The sequence below is a fragment of the Mixophyes fleayi genome, chromosome 4 (assembly GCF_038048845.1).
Source record: "Mixophyes fleayi isolate aMixFle1 chromosome 4, aMixFle1.hap1, whole genome shotgun sequence".
NCBI lineage: Eukaryota > Metazoa > Chordata > Amphibia > Anura > Limnodynastidae > Mixophyes > Mixophyes fleayi.
The window spans coordinates 229,275,953-229,299,725 of NC_134405.1; positions in this window are offsets into that span (position 1 = coordinate 229,275,953).

Genomic DNA, 23,773 nt, shown 5'->3' on the forward strand with positions numbered 1-23,773 from the left:
ACCCTGAACTTGTATGATTCGCACCAATAAATGTATCTGGACTGCTTAGAGGAGTGGGTCACCACAATATAATTTAAAAACCCTGAACTTGTATGATTCGCACCAATAAATGTATCTGGACTGCGTAGAGGAGTGGGTCACCACAATATAATTTAAAATCCCTGAACTTGTATGATTCGCACCAATAAATGTATCTGGACTGCATAGAGGAGTGGGTCACCCCAATATAATTTAAAAACCCTGAACTTGTATGATTCGCACCAATAAATGTATCTGGACTGCGTAGAGGAGTGGGTCACCACAATATAATTTAAAAACCCTGAACTTGTATGATTCGCACCAATAAATGTATCTGGACTGCTTAGAGGAGTGGGTCACCACAATATAATTTAAAAACCCTGAACTTGTATGATTCGCACCAATAAATGTATCTGGACTGCGTAGAGGAGTGGGTCACCACAATATAATTTAAAATCCCTGAACTTGTATGATTCGCACCAATAAATGTATCTGGACTGCATAGAGGAGTGGGTCACCCCAATATAATTTAAAAACCCTGAACTTGTATGATTCGCACCAATAAATGTATCTGGACTGCGTAGAGGAGTGGGTCACCACAATATAATAAGAAAACCATCAACTGGTCTGAATCGCACCAAAAAATGTACCTGGACTGCGTAGAGGAGTGGGTCACCACAATATCATTTAAAAACCCTGAACTTGTATGATTCGCACCAATAAATGTATCTGAACTATGTAGAGGAGTGGGTCACCACAATATAATTTAAAAACCCTGAACTTGTATGATTCGCACCAATAAATGTATCTGGACTGCGTAAAGGAGTTGGTCACCACAATATAATTTAAAAACCCTGAACTTGTATGATTCGCACCAATAAATGTATCTGGACTGCGTAGAGGAGTGGGTCACCACAATATAATTTAAAAACCCTGAACTTGTATGATTCGCACCAATAAATGTATCTGGACTGCTTAGAGGAGTGGGTCACCACAATATAATTTAAAAACCCTGAACTTGTATGATTCGCACCAATAAATGTATCTGGACTGCGTAGAGGAGTGGGTCACCACAATATAATTTCAAAAGCCTGAACTTGTATGATTCGCACCAATAAATGTATCTGGACTGCTTAGAGGAGTGGGTCACCACAATATAATTTAAAAAACCTGAACTTGTATGATTCGCACCAATAAATGTATCTGGACTGTGTAGAGGAGTAGGTCACCACAATATAATTTAAAAACCCTGAACTTGTATGATTCGCACCAATAAATGTATCTGGACAGCGTAGAGGAGTGGGTCACCACAATATAATTTAAAAAACCTGAACTTGTATGATTCGCACCAATAAATGTACCTGGACTGCGTAGAGGAGTGGTCACTCACCACAATATAAATTAAAAACCCAGAACTTGTATGATTCGCACCAATAAATGTATCTGGAATGCGTAAAGGAGTTGGTCACCACAATATAATTTAAAAACCCTGAACTTGTATGATTCGCACCAATAAATGTATCTGGACTGCGTAGAGGAGTGGGTCACCACAATATAATTTAAAAACCTCTGAACTTGTATGATTCGCACCAATAAATGTATCTGGACTGCTTAGAGGAGTGGGTCACCACAATATAATTTAAAAACCCTGAACTTGTATGATTCGCACCAATAAATGTATCTGGACTGCGTAGAGGAGTGGGTCACCACAATATAATTTAAAATCCCTGAACTTGCATGATTCGCACCAATAAATGTATCTGGACTGCGTAGAGGAGTGGGTCACCCCAATATAATTTAAAAACCCTGAACTTGTATGATTCGCACCAATAAATGTATCTGGACTGCGTAGAGGAGTGGGTCACCACAATATAATAAGAAAACCATCAACTGGTCTGAATCGCACCAAAAAATGTACCTGGACTGCGTAGAGGAGTGGGTCACCACAATATCATTTAAAAACCCTGAACTTGTATGATTCGCACCAATAAATGTATCTGAACTATGTAGAGGAGTGGGTCACCACAATATAATTTAAAAACCCTGAACTTGTATGATTCGCACCAATAAATGTATCTGGACTGCGTAAAGGAGTTGGTCACCACAATATAACTTAAAAACCCTGAACTTGTATGATTCGCACCAATAAATGTATCTGGACTGCGTAGAGGAGTGGGTCACCACAATATAATTTAAAAACCCTGAACTTGTATGATTCGCACCAATAAATGTATCTGGACTGCTTAGAGGAGTGGGTCACCACAATATAATTTAAAAACCCTGAACTTGTATGATTCGCACCAATAAATGTATCTGGACTGCGTAGAGGAGTGGGTCACCACAATATAATTTAAAATCCCTGAACTTGTATGATTCGCACCAATAAATGTATCTGGACTGCGTAGAGGAGTGGGTCACCACAATATAATTTAAAAACCCTGAACTTGTATGATTCGCACCAATAAATGTATCTGGACTGCGTAGAGGAGTGGGTCACCCCAATATAATTTAAAAACCCTGAACTTGTATGATTCGCACCAATAAATGTATCTGGACTGCGTAGAGGAGTGGGTCACCACAATATAATTTCAAAAGCCTGAACTTGTATGATTCGCACCAATAAATGTATCTGGACTGCTTAGAGGAGTGGGTCACCACAATATAATTTAAAAACCCTGAACTTGTATGATTCGCACCAATAAATGTATCTGGACTGTGTAGAGGAGTAGGTCACCACAATATAATTTAAAAACCCTGAACTTGTATGATTCGCACCAATAAATGTATCTGGACAGCGTAGAGGAGTGGGTCACCACAATATAATTTAAAAAACCTGAACTTGTATGATTCGCACCAATAAATGTACCTGGACTGCGTAGAGGAGTGGTCACTCACCACAATATAAATTAAAAACCCAGAACTTGTATGATTCGCACCAATAAATGTATCTGGACTGCGTAGAGGAGTGGGTCACCACAATATAATAAGAAAACCATCAACTGGTCTTAATCGCACCAAAAAATGTACCTGGACTGCGTAGAGGAGTGGGTCACCACAATATAATTTAAAAACCCTGAACTTGTATGATTCGCACCAATAAATGTATCTGGACTGTGTAGAGGAGTGGGTCACCACAATATAATTTAAAAACCCTGAACTTGAATGATTCGTACCAATAAATGTATCTGGACTGCGTAGAGGAGTGGGTCACCACAATATAATAAGAAAACCATCAACTGGTCTTAATCGCACCAAAAAATGTACCTAAACTGCGTAGAGAAGTGGGTCACCACAATATAATTTAAAAACCCTGAACTTGTATGATTCGCACCAATAAATGTATCTGGACTGCGTAGAGGAGTGGGTCACCACAATATATTAAGCAAACCATCAACTGGTCTTAATCGCACCAAAAAATGTACCTGGACTGCGTAGAGGAGTGGGTCACCACAATATAATTTAAAAAACCCTGAACATGTATGATTCGCACCAATAAATGTATCTGGACTGCGTAGAGGAGTTGGTCACCACAATATAATAAGAAAACCATCAACTGGTCTTAATCGCACCAAAAAATGTACCTGGACTGCGTAGAGGAGTGGGTCACCACAATATAATTTAAAAAACCTGAACTTGTATGATTCGCACCAATAAATGTACCTGGACTGCGTAGAGGAGTGGTCACTCACCACAATATAAATTAAAAACCCAGAACTTGTATGATTCGCACCAATAAATGTATCTGGACTGCGTAAAGGAGTTGGTCACCACAATATAATTTAAAAACCCTGAACTTGTATGATTCGCACCAATAAATGTATCTGGACTGCGTAGAGGAGTGGGTCACCACAATATAATTTAAAAACCCTGAACTTGTATGATTCGCACCAATAAATGTATCTGGACTGCTTAGAGGAGTGGGTCACCACAATATAATTTAAAAACCCTGAACTTGTATGATTCGCACCAATAAATGTATCTGGACTGCGTAGAGGAGTGGGTCACCACAATATAATTTAAAATCCCTGAACTTGCATGATTCGCACCAATAAATGTATCTGGACTGCGTAGAGGAGTGGGTCACCCCAATATAATTTAAAAACCCTGAACTTGTATGATTCGCACCAATAAATGTATCTGGACTGCGTAGAGGAGTGGGTCACCACAATATAATAAGAAAACCATCAACTGGTCTGAATCGCACCAAAAAATGTACCTGGACTGCGTAGAGGAGTGGGTCACCACAATATCATTTAAAAACCCTGAACTTTTATGATTCGCACCAATAAATGTATCTGAACTATGTAGAGGAGTGGGTCACCACAATATAATTTAAAAACCCTGAACTTGTATGATTCGCACCAATAAATGTATCTGGACTGCGTAAAGGAGTTGGTCACCACAATATAATTTAAAAACCCTGAACTTGTATGATTCGCACCAATAAATGTATCTGGACTGCGTAGAGGAGTGGGTCACCACAATATAATTTAAAAACCCTGAACTTGTATGATTCGCACCAATAAATGTATCTGGACTGCTTAGAGGAGTGGGTCACCACAATATAATTTAAAAACCCTGAACTTGTATGATTCGCACCAATAAATGTATCTGGACTGCGTAGAGGAGTGGGTCACCACAATATAATTTAAAATCCCTGAACTTGTATGATTCGCACCAATAAATGTATCTGGACTGCATAGAGGAGTGGGTCACCACAATATAATTTAAAAACCCTGAACTTGTATGATTCGCACCAATAAATGTATCTGGACTGCGTAGAGGAGTGGGTCACCCCAATATAATTTAAAAACCCTGAACTTGTATGATTCGCACCAATAAATGTATCTGGACTGCGTAGAGGAGTGGGTCACCACAATATAATTTCAAAAGCCTGAACTTGTATGATTCGCACCAATAAATGTATCTGGACTGCTTAGAGGAGTGGGTCACCACAATATAATTTAAAAACCCTGAACTTGTATGATTCGCACCAATAAATGTATCTGGACTGTGTAGAGGAGTAGGTCACCACAATATAATTTAAAAACCCTGAACTTGTATGATTCGCACCAATAAATGTATCTGGACAGCGTAGAGGAGTGGGTCACCACAATATAATTTAAAAAACCTGAACTTGTATGATTCGCACCAATAAATGTACCTGGACTGCGTAGAGGAGTGGCCACTCACCACAATATAAATTAAAAACCCAGAACTTGTATGATTCGCACCAATAAATGTATCTGGACTGCGTAGAGGAGTGGGTCACCACAATATAATAAGAAAACCATCAACTGGTCTTAATCGCACCAAAAAATGTACCTGGACTGCGTAGAGGAGTGGGTCACCACAATATAATTTAAAAACCCTGAACTTGTATGATTCGCACCAATAAATGTATCTGGACTGTGTAGAGGAGTGGGTCACCACAATATAATTTAAAAACCCTGAACTTGAATGATTCGTACCAATAAATGTATCTGGACTGCGTAGAGGAGTGGGTCACCACAATATAATAAGAAAACCATCAACTGGTCTTAATCGCACCAAAAAATGTACCTAAACTGCGTAGAGAAGTGGGTCACCACAATATAATTTAAAAACCCTGAACTTGTATGATTCGCACCAATAAATGTATCTGGACTGCGTAGAGGAGTGGGTCACCACAATATAATAAGCAAACCATCAACTGGTCTTAATCGCACCAAAAAATGTACCTGGACTGCGTAGAGGAGTGGGTCACCACAATATAATTTAAAAAACCCTGAACATGTATGATTCGCACCAATAAATGTATCTGGACTGCGTAGAGGAGTTGGTCACCACAATATAATAAGAAAACCATCAACTGGTCTTAATCGCACCAAAAAATGTACCTGGACTGCGTAGAGGAGTGGGTCACCACAATATAATTTAAAAACCCTGAACTTGTATGATTCGCACCAATAAATGTATCTGGACTGCGTAGAGGAGTGTGTCACCACAATATAATTTAAAAAACCTGAACTTGTATGATTCGCACCAATAAATGTATCTGGACTGCGTAGAGGAGTGGGTCACCACAATATAATTTAAAAACCCTGAACTTGTATGATTCGCACCAATAAATGTATCTGGACTGCGTAGAGGAGTGGGTCACCACAATATAATTTATAAACCCTGAACTTGTATGATTCGCAGCAATAAATGTATCTGAACTGCGTAGAGGAGTGGGTCACCACAATATAATTTAAAAACCCTGAACTTGTATGATTCGCACCAATAAATGTATCTGGACTGCGTAGAGGAGTGGGTCACCACAATATAATTTAAAAACCCTGAACTTGTATTATTCGGACCAATAAATGTATCTGGACTGCGTAGAGGAGTGGGTCACCACAATATAATTTAAAAACCCTGAACTTGTATGATTCGCACCAATAAATGTATCTGGACTGCGTAGAGGAGTGGGTCACCACAATATAATTTAAAAACCCTGAACTTGTATGATTCGCACCAATAAATGTATCTGGACTGTGTAGAGGAGTAGGTCACCACAATATAATTTAAAAACCCTGAACTTGTATGATTCGCACCAATAAATGTATCTGGACAGCGTAGAGGAGTGGGTCACCACAATATAATTTAAAAAACCTGAACTTGTATGATTCGCACCAATAAATGTACCTGGACTGCGTAGAGGAGTGGTCACTCACCACAATATAAATTAAAAACCCAGAACTTGTATGATTCGCACCAATAAATGTATCTGGACTGCGTAAAGGAGTTGGTCACCACAATATAATTTAAAAACCCTGAACTTGTATGATTCGCACCAATAAATGTATCTGGACTGCGTAGAGGAGTGGGTCACCACAATATAATTTAAAAACCCTGAACTTGTATGATTCGCACCAATAAATGTATCTGGACTGCTTAGAGGAGTGGGTCACCACAATATAATTTAAAAACCCTGAACTTGTATGATTCGCACCAATAAATGTATCTGGACTGCGTAGAGGAGTGGGTCACCACAATATAATTTAAAATCCCTGAACTTGTATGATTCGCACCAATAAATGTATCTGGACTGCATAGAGGAGTGGGTCACCCCAATATAATTTAAAAACCCTGAACTTGTATGATTCGCACCAATAAATGTATCTGGACTGCGTAGAGGAGTGGGTCACCACAATATAATTTAAAAACCCTGAACTTGTATGATTCGCACCAATAAATGTATCTGGACTGCTTAGAGGAGTGGGTCACCACAATATAATTTAAAAACCCTGAACTTGTATGATTCGCACCAATAAATGTATCTGGACTGCGTAGAGGAGTGGGTCACCACAATATAATTTAAAATCCCTGAACTTGTATGATTCGCACCAATAAATGTATCTGGACTGCATAGAGGAGTGGGTCACCCCAATATAATTTAAAAACCCTGAACTTGTATGATTCGCACCAATAAATGTATCTGGACTGCGTAGAGGAGTGGGTCACCACAATATAATAAGAAAACCATCAACTGGTCTGAATCGCACCAAAAAATGTACCTGGACTGCGTAGAGGAGTGGGTCACCACAATATCATATAAAAACCCTGAACTTGTATGATTCGCACCAATAAATGTATCTGAACTATGTAGAGGAGTGGGTCACCACAATATAATTTAAAAACCCTGAACTTGTATGATTCGCACCAATAAATGTATCTGGACTGCGTAAAGGAGTTGGTCACCACAATATAATTTAAAAACCCTGAACTTGTATGATTCGCACCAATAAATGTATCTGGACTGCGTAGAGGAGTGGGTCACCACAATATAATTTAAAAACCCTGAACTTGTATGATTCGCACCAATAAATGTATCTGGACTGCTTAGAGGAGTGGGTCACCACAATATAATTTAAAAACCCTGAACTTGTATGATTCGCACCAATAAATGTATCTGGACTGCGTAGAGGAGTGGGTCACCACAATATAATTTCAAAAGCCTGAACTTGTATGATTCGCACCAATAAATGTATCTGGACTGCTTAGAGGAGTGGGTCACCACAATATAATTTAAAAAACCTGAACTTGTATGATTCGCACCAATAAATGTATCTGGACTGTGTAGAGGAGTAGGTCACCACAATATAATTTAAAAACCCTGAACTTGTATGATTCGCACCAATAAATGTATCTGGACAGCGTAGAGGAGTGGGTCACCACAATATAATTTAAAAAACCTGAACTTGTATGATTCGCACCAATAAATGTACCTGGACTGCGTAGAGGAGTGGTCACTCACCACAATATAAATTAAAAACCCAGAACTTGTATGATTCGCACCAATAAATGTATCTGGACTGCGTAAAGGAGTTGGTCACCACAATATAATTTAAAAACCCTGAACTTGTATGATTCGCACCAATAAATGTATCTGGACTGCGTAGAGGAGTGGGTCACCACAATATAATTTAAAAACCCTGAACTTGTATGATTCGCACCAATAAATGTATCTGGACTGCTTAGAGGAGTGGGTCACCACAATATAATTTAAAAACCCTGAACTTGTATGATTCGCACCAATAAATGTATCTGGACTGCGTAGAGGAGTGGGTCACCACAATATAATTTAAAATCCCTGAACTTGCATGATTCGCACCAATAAATGTATCTGGACTGCGTAGAGGAGTGGGTCACCCCAATATAATTTAAAAACCCTGAACTTGTATGATTCGCACCAATAAATGTATCTGGACTGCGTAGAGGAGTGGGTCACCACAATATAATAAGAAAACCATCAACTGGTCTGAATCGCACCAAAAAATGTACCTGGACTGCGTAGAGGAGTGGGTCACCACAATATAATTTAAAAACCCTGAACTTGTATGATTCGCACCAATAAATGTATCTGAACTATGTAGAGGAGTGGGTCACCACAATATAATTTAAAAACCCTGAACTTGTATTATTCGCACCAATAAATGTATCTGGACTGCGTAAAGGAGTTGGTCACCACAATATAACTTAAAAACCCTGAACTTGTATGATTCGCACCAATAAATGTATCTGGACTGCGTAGAGGAGTGGGTCACCACAATATAATTTAAAAACCCTGAACTTGTATGATTCGCACCAATAAATGTATCTGGACTGCTTAGAGGAGTGGGTCACCACAATATAATTTAAAAACCCTGAACTTGTATGATTCGCACCAATAAATGTATCTGGACTGCGTAGAGGAGTGGGTCACCACAATATAATTTAAAATCCCTGAACTTGTATGATTCGCACCAATAAATGTATCTGGACTGCGTAGAGGAGTGGGTCACCACAATATAATTTAAAAACCCTGAACTTGTATGATTCGCACCAATAAATGTATCTGGACTGCATAGAGGAGTGGGTCACCCCAATATAATTTAAAAACCCTGAACTTGTATGATTCGCACCAATAAATGTATCTGGACTGCGTAGAGGAGTGGGTCACCACAATATAATTTCAAAAGCCTGAACTTGTATGATTCGCACCAATAAATGTATCTGGACTGCTTAGAGGAGTGGGTCACCACAATATAATTTAAAAACCCTGAACTTGTATGATTCGCACCAATAAATGTATCTGGACTGTGTAGAGGAGTAGGTCACCACAATATAATTTAAAAACCCTGAACTTGTATGATTCGCACCAATAAATGTATCTGGACAGCGTAGAGGAGTGGGTCACCACAATATAATTTAAAAAACCTGAACTTGTATGATTCGCACCAATAAATGTACCTGGACTGCGTAGAGGAGTGGTCACTCACCACAATATAAATTAAAAACCCAGAACTTGTATGATTCGCACCAATAAATGTATCTGGACTGCGTAGAGGAGTGGGTCACCACAATATAATAAGAAAACCATCAACTGGTCTTAATCGCACCAAAAAATGTACCTGGACTGCGTAGAGGAGTGGGTCACCACAATATAATTTAAAAACCCTGAACTTGTATGATTCGCACCAATAAATGTATCTGGACTGTGTAGAGGAGTGGGTCACCACAATATAATTTAAAAACCCTGAACTTGAATGATTCGTACCAATAAATGTATCTGGACTGCGTAGAGGAGTGGGTCACCACAATATAATAAGAAAACCATCAACTGGTCTTAATCGCACCAAAAAATGTACCTAAACTGCGTAGAGAAGTGGGTCACCACAATATAATTTAAAAACCCTGAACATGTATGATTCGCACCAATAAATGTATCTGGACTGCATAGAGGAGTGGGTCACCCCAATATAATTTAAAAACCCTGAACTTGTATGATTCGCACCAATAAATGTATCTGGACTGCGTAGAGGAGTGGGTCACCACAATATAATTTAAAAACCCTGAACTTGTATGATTCGCACCAATAAATGTATCTGGACTGCTTAGAGGAGTGGGTCACCACAATATAATTTAAAAACCCTGAACTTGTATGATTCGCACCAATAAATGTATCTGGACTGCGTAGAGGAGTGGGTCACCACAATATAATTTAAAATCCCTGAACTTGTATGATTCGCACCAATAAATGTATCTGGACTGCATAGAGGAGTGGGTCACCCCAATATAATTTAAAAACCCTGAACTTGTATGATTCGCACCAATAAATGTATCTGGACTGCGTAGAGGAGTGGGTCACCACAATATAATAAGAAAACCATCAACTGGTCTGAATCGCACCAAAAAATGTACCTGGACTGCGTAGAGGAGTGGGTCACCACAATATCATTTAAAAACCCTGAACTTGTATGATTCGCACCAATAAATGTATCTGAACTATGTAGAGGAGTGGGTCACCACAATATAATTTAAAAACCCTGAACTTGTATGATTCGCACCAATAAATGTATCTGGACTGCGTAAAGGAGTTGGTCACCACAATATAATTTAAAAACCCTGAACTTGTATGATTCGCACCAATAAATGTATCTGGACTGCGTAGAGGAGTTGGTCACCACAATATAATAAGAAAACCATCAACTGGTCTTAATCGCACCAAAAAATGTACCTGGACTGCGTAGAGGAGTGGGTCACCACAATATAATTTAAAAAACCCTGAACATGTATGATTCGCACCAATAAATGTATCTGGACTGCGTAGAGGAGTTGGTCACCACAATATAATAAGAAAACCATCAACTGGTCTTAATCGCACCAAAAAATGTACCTGGACTGCGTAGAGGAGTGGGTCACCACAATATAATTTAAAAAACCTGAACTTGTATGATTCGCACCAATAAATGTACCTGGACTGCGTAGAGGAGTGGTCACTCACCACAATATAAATTAAAAACCCAGAACTTGTATGATTCGCACCAATAAATGTATCTGGACTGCGTAAAGGAGTTGGTCACCACAATATAATTTAAAAACCCTGAACTTGTATGATTCGCACCAATAAATGTATCTGGACTGCGTAGAGGAGTGGGTCACCACAATATAATTTAAAAACCCTGAACTTGTATGATTCGCACCAATAAATGTATCTGGACTGCTTAGAGGAGTGGGTCACCACAATATAATTTAAAAACCCTGAACTTGTATGATTCGCACCAATAAATGTATCTGGACTGCGTAGAGGAGTGGGTCACCACAATATAATTTAAAATCCCTGAACTTGCATGATTCGCACCAATAAATGTATCTGGACTGCGTAGAGGAGTGGGTCACCCCAATATAATTTAAAAACCCTGAACTTGTATGATTCGCACCAATAAATGTATCTGGACTGCGTAGAGGAGTGGGTCACCACAATATAATAAGAAAACCATCAACTGGTCTGAATCGCACCAAAAAATGTACCTGGACTGCGTAGAGGAGTGGGTCACCACAATATCATTTAAAAACCCTGAACTTGTATGATTCGCACCAATAAATGTATCTGAACTATGTAGAGGAGTGGGTCACCACAATATAATTTAAAAACCCTGAACTTGTATGATTCGCACCAATAAATGTATCTGGACTGCGTAAAGGAGTTGGTCACCACAATATAATTTAAAAACCCTGAACTTGTATGATTCGCACCAATAAATGTATCTGGACTGCGTAGAGGAGTGGGTCACCACAATATAATTTAAAAACCCTGAACTTGTATGATTCGCACCAATAAATGTATCTGGACTGCTTAGAGGAGTGGGTCACCACAATATAATTTAAAAACCCTGAACTTGTATGATTCGCACCAATAAATGTATCTGGACTGCGTAGAGGAGTGGGTCACCACAATATAATTTAAAATCCCTGAACTTGTATGATTCGCACCAATAAATGTATCTGGACTGCGTAGAGGAGTGGGTCACCACAATATAATTTAAAAACCCTGAACTTGTATGATTCGCACCAATAAATGTATCTGGACTGCGTAGAGGAGTGGGTCACCCCAATATAATTTAAAAACCCTGAACTTGTATGATTCGCACCAATAAATGTATCTGGACTGCTTAGAGGAGTGGGTCACCACAATATAATTTAAAAACCCTGAACTTGTATGGTTCGCACCAATAAATGTATCTGGACTGTGTAGAGGAGTAGGTCACCACAATATAATTTAAAAACCCTGAACTTGTATGATTCGCACCAATAAATGTATCTGGACAGCGTAGAGGAGTGGGTCACCACAATATAATTTAAAAAACCTGAACTTGTATGATTCGCACCAATAAATGTACCTGGACTGCGTAGAGGAGTGGTCACTCACCACAATATAAATTAAAAACCCAGAACTTGTATGATTCGCACCAATAAATGTATCTGGACTGCGTAGAGGAGTGGGTCACCACAATATAATAAGAAAACCATCAACTGGTCTTAATCGCACCAAAAAATGTACCTGGACTGCGTAGAGGAGTGGGTCACCACAATATAATTTAAAAACCCTGAACTTGTATGATTCGCACCAATAAATGTATCTGGACTGTGTAGAGGAGTGGGTCACCACAATATAATTTAAAAACCCTGAACTTGAATGATTCGTACCAATAAATGTATCTGGACTGCGTAGAGGAGTGGGTCACCACAATATAATAAGAAAACCATCAACTGGTCTTAATCGCACCAAAAAATGTACCTAAACTGCGTAGAGAAGTGGGTCACCACAATATAATTTAAAAACCCTGAACTTGTATGATTCGCACCAATAAATGTATCTGGACTGCGTAGAGGAGTGGGTCACCACAATATAATAAGCAAACCATCAACTGGTCTTAATCGCACCAAAAAATGTACCTGGACTGCGTAGAGGAGTGGGTCACCACAATATAATTTAAAAAACCCTGAACATGTATGATTCGCACCAATAAATGTATCTGGACTGCGTAGAGGAGTTGGTCACCACAATATAATAAGAAAACCATCAACTGGTCTTAATCGCACCAAAAAATGTACCTGGACTGCGTAGAGGAGTGGGTCACCACAATATAATTTAAAAACCCTGAACTTGTATGATTCGCACCAATAAATGTATCTGGACTGCGTAGAGGAGTGTGTCACCACAATATAATTTAAAAAACCTGAACTTGTATGATTCGCACCAATAAATGTATCTGGACTGCGTAGAGGAGTGGGTCACCACAATATAATTTAAAAACCCTGAACTTGTATGATTCGCACCAATAAATGTATCTGGACTGCGTAGAGGAGTGGGTCACCACAATATAATTTATAAACCCTGAACTTGTATGATTCGCAGCAATAAATGTATCTGAACTGCGTAGAGGAGTGGGTCACCACAATATAATTTAAAAACCCTGAACTTGTATGATTCGCACCAATAAATGTATCTGGACTGCGTAGAGGAGTGGGTCACCACAATATAATTTAAAAACCCTGAACTTGTATTATTCGGACCAATAAATGTATCTGGACTGCGTAGAGGAGTGGGTCACCACAATATAATTTAAAAACCCTGAACTTGTATGATTCGCACCAATAAATGTATCTGGACTGCGTAGAGGAGTGGGTCACCACAATATAATTTAAAAACCCTGAACTTGTATGATTCGCACCAATAAATGTATCTGGACAGCGTAGAGGAGTGGGTCACCACAATATAATTTAAAAACCCTGAACTTGTATTATTCGGACCAATAAATGTATCTGGACTGCGTAGAGGAGTGGGTCACCACAATATAATTTAAAAACCCTGAACTTGTATGATTCGGACCAATAAATGTATCTGGACTGCGTAGAGGAGTGGGTCACCACAATATAATTTAAAAACCCTGAACTTGTATGATTCGCACCAATAAATGTATCTGGACTGCGTAGAGGAGTGGGTCACCACAATATAATTTAAAAACCCTGAACTTGTATGATTCGCACCAATAAATGTATCTGGACTGCGTAGAGGAGTGGGTCACCACAATATAATTTAAAAACCCTGAACTTGTATGATTCACACCAATAAATGTATCTGGACTGCGTAGAGGAGTGGGTCACCACAATATAATTTAAAAACCCTGAACTTGTATGATTCGCACCAATAAATGTATCTGGACAGCGTAGAGGAGTGGGTCACCACAATATAATTTAAAAACCCTGAACTTGTATGATTCGCACCAATAAATGTATCTGGACTGCGTAGAGGAGTGGGTCACCACAATATAATAAGAAAACCATCAACTGGTCTTAATCGCACCAAAAAATGTACCTGGACTGCGTAGAGGAGTGGTCACTCACCACAATATAAATGAAAAACCCTGAACTTGTATGATTCGCACCAATAAATGTATCTGGACTGCGTAGAGGAGTGGGTCACCACAATATAATAAGAAAACCATCAACTGGTCTGAATCGCACCAAAAAATGTACCTGGACTGCGTAGAGGAGTGGTCACTCACCACAATATAATTTAAAAACCCTGAACTTGTATGATTCGCACCAATAAATGTATCTGGACTGCGTAGAGGAGTGGGTCACCACAATATAATAAGAAAACCATCAACTGGTCTTAATCGCACCAAAAAATGTACCTGGACTGCGTAGAGGAGTGGGTCACCACAATATAATTTAAAAACCCTGAACTTGTATGATTCGCACCAATAAATGTATCTGAACTGTGTAGAGGAGTGGGTCACCACAATATAATTTAAAAATTCTGAACTTGTATGATTCACACCAATAAATGTATCTGGACTGCGTAAAGGAGTGGGTCACCACAATATAATTTAAAAACCCTGAACTTGTATGATTCGCACCAATAAATGTATCTGGACTGCGTAGAGGAGTGGGTCACCATAATATAATTTAAAAACCCTGAACTTGTATGATTCGCACCAATAAATGTATCTGGAATGCGTAGAGGAGTGGGTCACCACAATATAATAAGAAAACCATCAACTGGTCTTAATCGCACCAAAAAATATACCTGGACTGCGTAGAGGAGTGGGTCACCACAATATAATTTAAAAACCCTGAACTTGTATGATTCGCACCAATAAATGTATCTGGACTGCGTAGAGGAGTGGGTCACCACAATATAATTTAAAAACCCTGAACTTGTATGATTCGCACCAATAAATGTATCTGGACTGCGTAGAGGAGTGGGTCACCACAATATAATTTAAAAACCCTGAACTTGTATGATTCGCCCCAATAAATGTATCTGAGCTGCGTAGAGGAGTGGGTCACCACAATATAATTTAAAAACCCTGAACTTGTATGATTCGCACCAATAAATGTATCTGGACTGCGTAGAGGAGTGGGTCACCACAATATAATTTAAAAACCCTGAACTTGTATGATTCGCACCAATAAATGTATCTGGACTGCGTAGAGGATTGGGTCACCACAATATAATTTAAAAACCCTGAACTTGTATGATTCGCACCAATAAATGTATCTGGACTGCGTAGAGGAGTGGGTCACCACAATATAATTTAAAAACCCTGAACTTGTATGATTCACACCAATAAATGTATCTGGACTGCGTAGAGGAGTGGGTCACCACAATATAATTTAAAAACCCTGAACTTGTATGATTCGCACCAATAAATGTATATGGACAGCGTAGAGGAGTGGGTCACCACAATATAATTTAAAAACCCTGAACTTGTATGATTCGCACCAATAAATGTATCTGGACTGCGTAGAGGAGTGGGTCACCACAATATAATAAGAAAACCATCAACTGGTCTTAATCGCACCAAAAAATGTACCTGGACTGCGTAGAGGAGTGGTCACTCACCACAATATAAATTAAAAACCATGATCTTGTATGATTCGCACCAATAAATGTATCTGGACTGCGTAGAGGAGTGGGTCACCACAATATAATAAGAAAACCATCAACTGGTCTGAATCGCACCAAAAAATGTACCTGGACTGCGTAGAGGAGTGGTCACTCACCACAATATAATTTAAAAACCCTGAACTTGTATGATTCGCACCAATAAATGTATCTGGACTGCGTAGAGGAGTGGGTCACCACAATATAAAAAGAAAACCATCAACTGGTCTTAATCGCACCAAAAAATGTACCTGGACTGCGTAGAGGAGTGGATCACCACAATATAATTTAAAAACCCTGAACTTGTATGATTCGCACCAATAAATGTATCTGAACTATGTAGAGGAGTGGGTCACCACAATATAATTTAAAAACCCTGAACTTGTATGATTCGCACCAATAAATGTATCTGGACTGCGTAAAGGAGTTGGTCACCACAATATAATTTAAAAACCCTGAACTTGTATGATTCGCACCAATAAATGTATCTGGACTGCGTAGAGGAGTGGGTCACCACAATATAATTTAAAAACCCTGAACTTGTATGATTCGCACCAATAAATGTATCTGGACTGCTTAGAGGAGTGGGTCACCACAATATAATTTAAAAACCCTGAACTTGTATGATTCGCACCAATAAATGTATCTGGACTGCGTAGAGGAGTGGGTCACCACAATATAATTTAAAATTCCTGAACTTGTATGATTCGCACAAATAAATGTATCTGGACTGCGTAGAGGAGTGGGTCACCACAATATAATTTAAAAACCCTGAACTTGTATGATTCGCACCAATAAATGTATCTGGACTGCGTAGAGGAGTGGGTCACCCCAATATAATTTAAAAACCCTGAACTTGTATGATTCGCACCAATAAATGTATCTGGACTGCGTAGAGGAGTGGGTCACCACAATATAATTTCAAAACCCTGAACTTGTATGATTCGCACCAATAAATGTATCTGGACTGCTTAGAGGAGTGGGTCACCACAATATAATTTAAAAAACCTGAACTTGTATGATTCGCACCAATAAATGTATCTGGACTGCGTAGAGGAGTGGGTCACCCCAATATAATTTAAAAACCCTGAACTTGTATGATTCGCACCAATAAATGTATCTGGACTGCGTAGAGGAGTGGGTCACCACAATATAATTTCAAAACCCTGAACTTGTATGATTCGCACCAATAAATGTATCTGGACTGCTTAGAGGAGTGGGTCACCACAATATAATTTAAAAAACCTGAACTTGTATGATTCGCACCAATAAATGTATCTGGACTGTGTAGAGGAGTGGGTCACCACAATATAATTTAAAAACCCTGAACTTGTATGATTCGCACCAATAAATGTATCTGGACAGCGTAGAGGAGTGGGTCACCACAATATAATTTAAAAACCCTGAACTTGTATGATTCGCACCAATAAATGTATCTGGACAGCGTAGAGGAGTGGGTCACCACAATATAATTTAAAAAACCTGAACTTGTATGATTCGCACCAATAAATGTATCTGGACTTCGTAGAGGAGTGGGTCACCACAATATAATAAGAAAACCCTCAACTGGTCTTAATCGCACCAAAAAATGTACCTGGACTGCGTAGAGGAGTGGGTCACCACAATATAATTTAAAAACCCTGAATTTGTATGATTCGCACCAATAAATGTATCTGGACAGCGTAGAGGAGTGGGTCACCACAATATAATTTAAAAAACCTGAACTTGTATGATTCGCACCAATAAATGTACCTGGACTGCGTAGAGGAGTGGTCACTCACCACAATATAAATTAAAAACCCAGAACTTGTATGATTCGCACCAATAAATGTATCTGGACTGCGTAGAGGAGTGGGTCACCACAATATAATAAGAAAACCATCAACTGGTCTTAATCGCACCAAAAAATGTACCTGGACTGCGTAGAGGAGTGGGTCACCACAATATAATTTAAAAACCCTGAACTTGTATGATTCGCACCAATAAATGTATCTGGACTGTGTAGAGGAGTGGGTCACCACAATATAATTTAAAAACCCTGAACTTGAATGATTCGTACCAATAAATGTATCTGGACTGCGTAGAGGAGTGGGTCACCACAATATAATTTAAAAACCCTGAACTTGTATGATTCGCACCAATAAATGTATCTGGACTGCGTAGAGGAGTGGGTCTCCACAATATAATTTAAAAACCCTGAACTTGTATGATTCGCACCAATAAATGTATCTGGACTGCGTAGAGGAGTGGGTCACCACAATATAATTTAAAAACCCTGAACTTGTATGATTCGCACCAATAAATGTATCTGGACTGCGTAGAGGAGTGGGTCACCACAATATAATTTAAAATCCCTGAACTTGTATGATTTGCACCAATAAATGTATCTGGACTGCGTAGAGGAGTGGGTCACCACAATATAATTTAAAAACCCTGAACTTGTATGATTCGCACCAATAAATGTATCTGGACTGCGTAGAGGAGTGGGTCACCCCAATATAATTTAAAAATCCCTGAACTTGTATGATTCGCACCAATAAATGTATCTGGACTGCGTAGAGGAGTGGGTCACCACAATATAATTTAAAAACCCTGAACTTGTATGATTCGCACCAATAAATGTATCTGGACTGCTTAGAGGAGTGGGTCACCACAATATAATTTAAAAACCCTGAACTTGTATGATTCGCACCAATAAATGTATCTGGACTGCATAGAGGAGTGGGTCACCACAATATAATTTAAAAACCCTGAACTTGTATGATTCGCACCAATAAATGTATCTGGACTGCGTAGAGGAGTGGGTCACCACAATATAATTTAAAAACCCTGAACTTGTATGATTCGCACCAATAAATGTATCTGGACTGTGTAGAGGAGTGGGTCACCACAATATAATTTAAAAACCCTGAACTTGAATGATTCGTACCAATAAATGTATCTGGACTGCGTAGAGGAGTGGGTCACCACAATATAATTTAAAAACCCTGAACTTGTATGATTCGCACCAATAAATGTATCTGGACTGCGTAGAGGAGTGGGTCTCCACAATATAATTTAAAAACCCTGAACTTGTATGATTCGCACCAATAAATGTATCTGGACTGCGTAGAGGAGTGGGTCACCACAATATAATTTAAAAACCCTGAACTTGTATGATTCGCACCAATAAATGTATCTGGACTGCGTAGAGGAGTGGGTCACCACAATATAATTTAAAATCCCTGAACTTGTATGATTCGCACCAATAAATGTATCTGGACTGCGTAGAGGAGTGGGTCACCACAATATAATTTAAAAACCCTGAACTTGTATGATTCGCACCAATAAATGTATCTGGACTGCGTAGAGGAGTGGGTCACCACAATATAATTTAAAAACCCTGAACTTGTATGATTCGCACCAATAAATGTATCTGGACTGCTTAGAGGAGTGGGTCACCACAATATAATTTAAAACCCTGAACTTGTATGATTCGCACCAATAAATGTATCTGGACTGCATAGAGGAGTGGGTCACCACAATATAATTTAAAAACCCTGAACTTGTATGATTCGCACCAATAAATGTATCTGGACTGCGTAGAGGAGTGGGTCACCACAATATAATTTAAAAACCCTGAACTTGTATGATTCGCACCAATAAATGTATCTGGACTGCGTAGAGGAGTGGGTCACCACAATATAATAAGAAAACCATCAACTGGTCTTAATCGCACCAAAAAATGTACCTGGACTGCGTAGAGGAGTGGTCACTCACCACAATATAAATTGAATACCCTGAACTTGTATGATTCGCACCAATAAATGTATCTGGACTGCGTAGAGGAGTGGTTCTCCACAATATAATAAGAAAACCATCAACTGGTCTGAATCGCACCAAAAAATGTACTTGGACTGCGTAGAGGAGTGGTCACCACAATATAATTAATAAAAAGCCCTTCACGGCTCTGAATTTCCAAAAAAAAATTCTGGACTGTGTAGTGGGGTGGCCCTGGTACTAAATTTGATACCTGGGCCACAATTCCTCCTCCAAGTTCCAAGTGTAGTGTTTATAACATATTAACACTACACTAATTCTAGCACGTCAAACCCTTTTGTTTTAAATAATGACAGGGCATTTAACTTTTGATTAAATTTTTTGAATTTGTTGACATTTTCTTTTACTTTTTGAACATGGCAAACGACTGTTAAATGGTCACATAATGCCAAAAAAATAGTTGCAAGATGGAATTGTCCTTGGGACCTCCCACCCACCCTTATGTTGTTGAAATAGGACATGCACACTTTAACAAACCAATCATTTCAGCGACAGGGCCTACCAAACAACTGTGGCTGAAATGATTGGTTTGTTTGGGCCTCCACACCAAAATAACAATTCATCTCTCCCTGTACAAACTAAACAGGCTCTACTGAGGAAAGATGTCGTCCTCATCCTTAACCTCTGATTCCTCTCCCCCTACAGTGTGTACTTCCTCCTCCTCACACATTATCAATTCGTCCCCGCTGGACTCCACAACCACAGGTCCCTCTGTACTATCTGGAGGGCAGTGCTGTACTTTATTGAGGAATTGATTATTCATTTTTATAAACATCATTTTTTCAACGTTGTGAGGAAGCAACCTCCTTCGCCGCTCACTGACCAGGTTCCCCGCTGCACTAAAAACTCTTTCCGAGTACACACTGGAGGGAGGACAACTCAGGTAAAATAGAGCCAGTTTGTACAGGGGCTTCCAAACTGCCTTTTTTTCCTGCCAGTAACAATATGGACTGTCTGACATGTCTATTTGGACGGTGTCAGCAAAATAATCCTCCACCATTTTTTCAATTGTGACAGCATCCAATGCAGCGACAGTAGACATGTCTGCAATGGTTGGCAGGTCCTTCAGTCCGGACCAGGTGTTATCAGCATCCCCGCCAGCAGCTCTTTTAGGAAAACTGAGCTTTTTCCTCGCAGCCATAGATGTGGAAGAAAATGAGGGTAAAGCTGTTGGCATGTCACGGTCCTCTTCAGAGGACAATCTCCTGACCAGAAGGTCTTTGCACCGCTGTAGACTTGTGTCCGCCAGAAACAGAGACACAACATACGCTTTAAACCGAGGATCGAGCACGGTGGCCAGAATGTATTCCTCTGACTTTGAAAGAGTGACCACCCTCGGATCCTGGCAAAGCGTACGAAGGGCTTCATCCACAAGAGCTACATGCTTTGTTGGATCGCAATGCTTTACCAGCTCCTCCCTCACTTTCTCCAGCTGCTTCTGCAACAGCCTGATCAGGGGAATGACCTGACTCAAGCTGGCAGTGTCGGAACTGACTTCTCGTGTGGCAAGTTCAAACGGCTGGAGAACCTTGCACAACACGGAAATCAGTCTCCACTGCGCTTGACTCAGGCGCATCCCCACTCCTTTGCCTATGTCGTAGGTGGCTGTGTAGGCCTGAATGGCCTTTTGCTGCTCCTTCATCCTCTGCAGCATATAGAGGGTGGAGTTCCAGCGCATCACAACCTCTTGTTTGAGGTGATGGCAGGGCAGGTTCATGCTTTTTTGATGTGCCTCTAGTCTGCGGTAGGCACTGGCTGAATGCCGAAAGTGTCCAGCAATTTTGCGCGCCACCGCAAGCATCTCCTGCACACCCCTGTCACTCTTGAGGTAATGCTGCACCACCAAATTAATGGTGTGTGCAAAACATGGGACGTGCTGGAAATTGCCCATATTTAATGCCCGCACAATGTTACTGGCATTGTCTGACACCACAAATCCTCATGAGAGTCTAAGTGGGGTAAGCCACTGGGAGATAATTTCCCTCAGTTTCTCTAATATGTTGTCAGCGTTGTGCCTCTTATTAAAGCCTGTAATACACAATGTTGCCTGCCTTTGCACGAGCAGCCATTTTGTAGATGCTGCTACTGATGCAGCTGTTGCAGTTGCTGCGGAAGGCGATGCATCTACCCAGTGGGCTGTCACAGTCATATAGTCCTTCGTTTGCCCAGAAAAAACTTGTCCACTTGTCCGTGGTTAAGTGGACAGTGGGTACAACCGCATTTTTCAGAGCACTGAGGACACTTGATCGTACTTCTCTGTACATTTTTGGTATCGCCTGCCTAGTGAAGTGGAATCTCAACGGGATTTGGTACCGGGGACACAATACCTCCATAACCCTCTAAATCCCACTCCACTGATGGCGGACACCGGGCGCACGTCTAACACCAACATTGCAGTTACAGCCGCAGTTATACGCTTTGCAATAGGGTGACTACTATCGTATTTTGTGGTCATGGCAAACGACTGTTGGACGGTCAATTGTTTTGTGAAAGACTTAGCAGTCTTACGACTTCCCAGCTGGGAAGATGACCGACTAACAGCAGCAACAGCAGCAGTGGCAGTAGTAGGCGTACCGCTGCAGGATTCCTCGGATGAATCCCGTATTGGAGAGGACTCAGTCTGGCTGCTGACTTGGGCTGCAGGACTCAATCTGATGGAGATCGTGGAGGAAGTTGATGAGGAGGGTGTTGCTGGTGTGTATCCAACTGGACCACGGGATTTAGGTGTCCCTGTACCGATGGCGGTCCTAGCCCCAGTTCCTGAACTAACCACTGAACTATGAAGGTTATTCAGGTGACGTATAAGGGAGGATGTCCCTAGGTGGGCAAGATCCTTACACCTGCTTATTTGAGCTTTACATAAGCTGCATATGGCCATACATTGGTTGTCCGGATTTGGATAAAAATAACTCCAGACCGAAGAGGTGCATTTTTTTGGTTTTCTGACCAGGCGTGACGATGGGCTTTTTCATCCCATGGACATCAGCTGTTTCCCCCCCTGGTGCCTTATTTACAATAACCACATCACCATCCTCATCATCAAGTTCCTCCACAGCGCCAGCTACATCATCAATAGCCTCCTCCCGAGCCACCTCTTCCCGCACAGTGATGGGAAGGTCAGGCTTGACAACCACCAACACCCTTGGGGATTTGTGATCATTTTTCTTTAGAAGGCAGAGTTGTTTGCTGTTTTGTTGCTGACAGCATAACTCTCTTCAATTTTTTGTAGGGGGGGGAGGAGTCATGAACACGGGCCAGGGCCTAAGCCGTTCCTTGCCACTACGTGTCGTAAATGGCATATTGCCAACTTTACGTTTCTCCTCAGATGATTTTAAGTTTCTCTTTTTGCTTTTTTTTAACTTGGGCTTTTTGGATTTTACATGCCCTGTACTAGGAGATTGGGCATCGGGCTTGGAAGACGACGTTGATGGCATTTCATCGTCTATGTCATGACTAGTGGCAGCAGCTTCAGCATTAGGAGGAAGTGGGTCTTGATCTTTCCCTACTTTATCCTCCAAATTTTTGCTCTCCAATATATGTAGCACAAGATAATGCAGAATGTGTGAACTTTGTAATATTGCAGCAGTACCACTGAACTTTTACTGCTGAATGTGTGAACTTGGTAATATTGCAGTACCAATGGGCTTATACTGCAGGATTGGTTTGGCAAATTTTGTTGTAATTAAAAAAAAA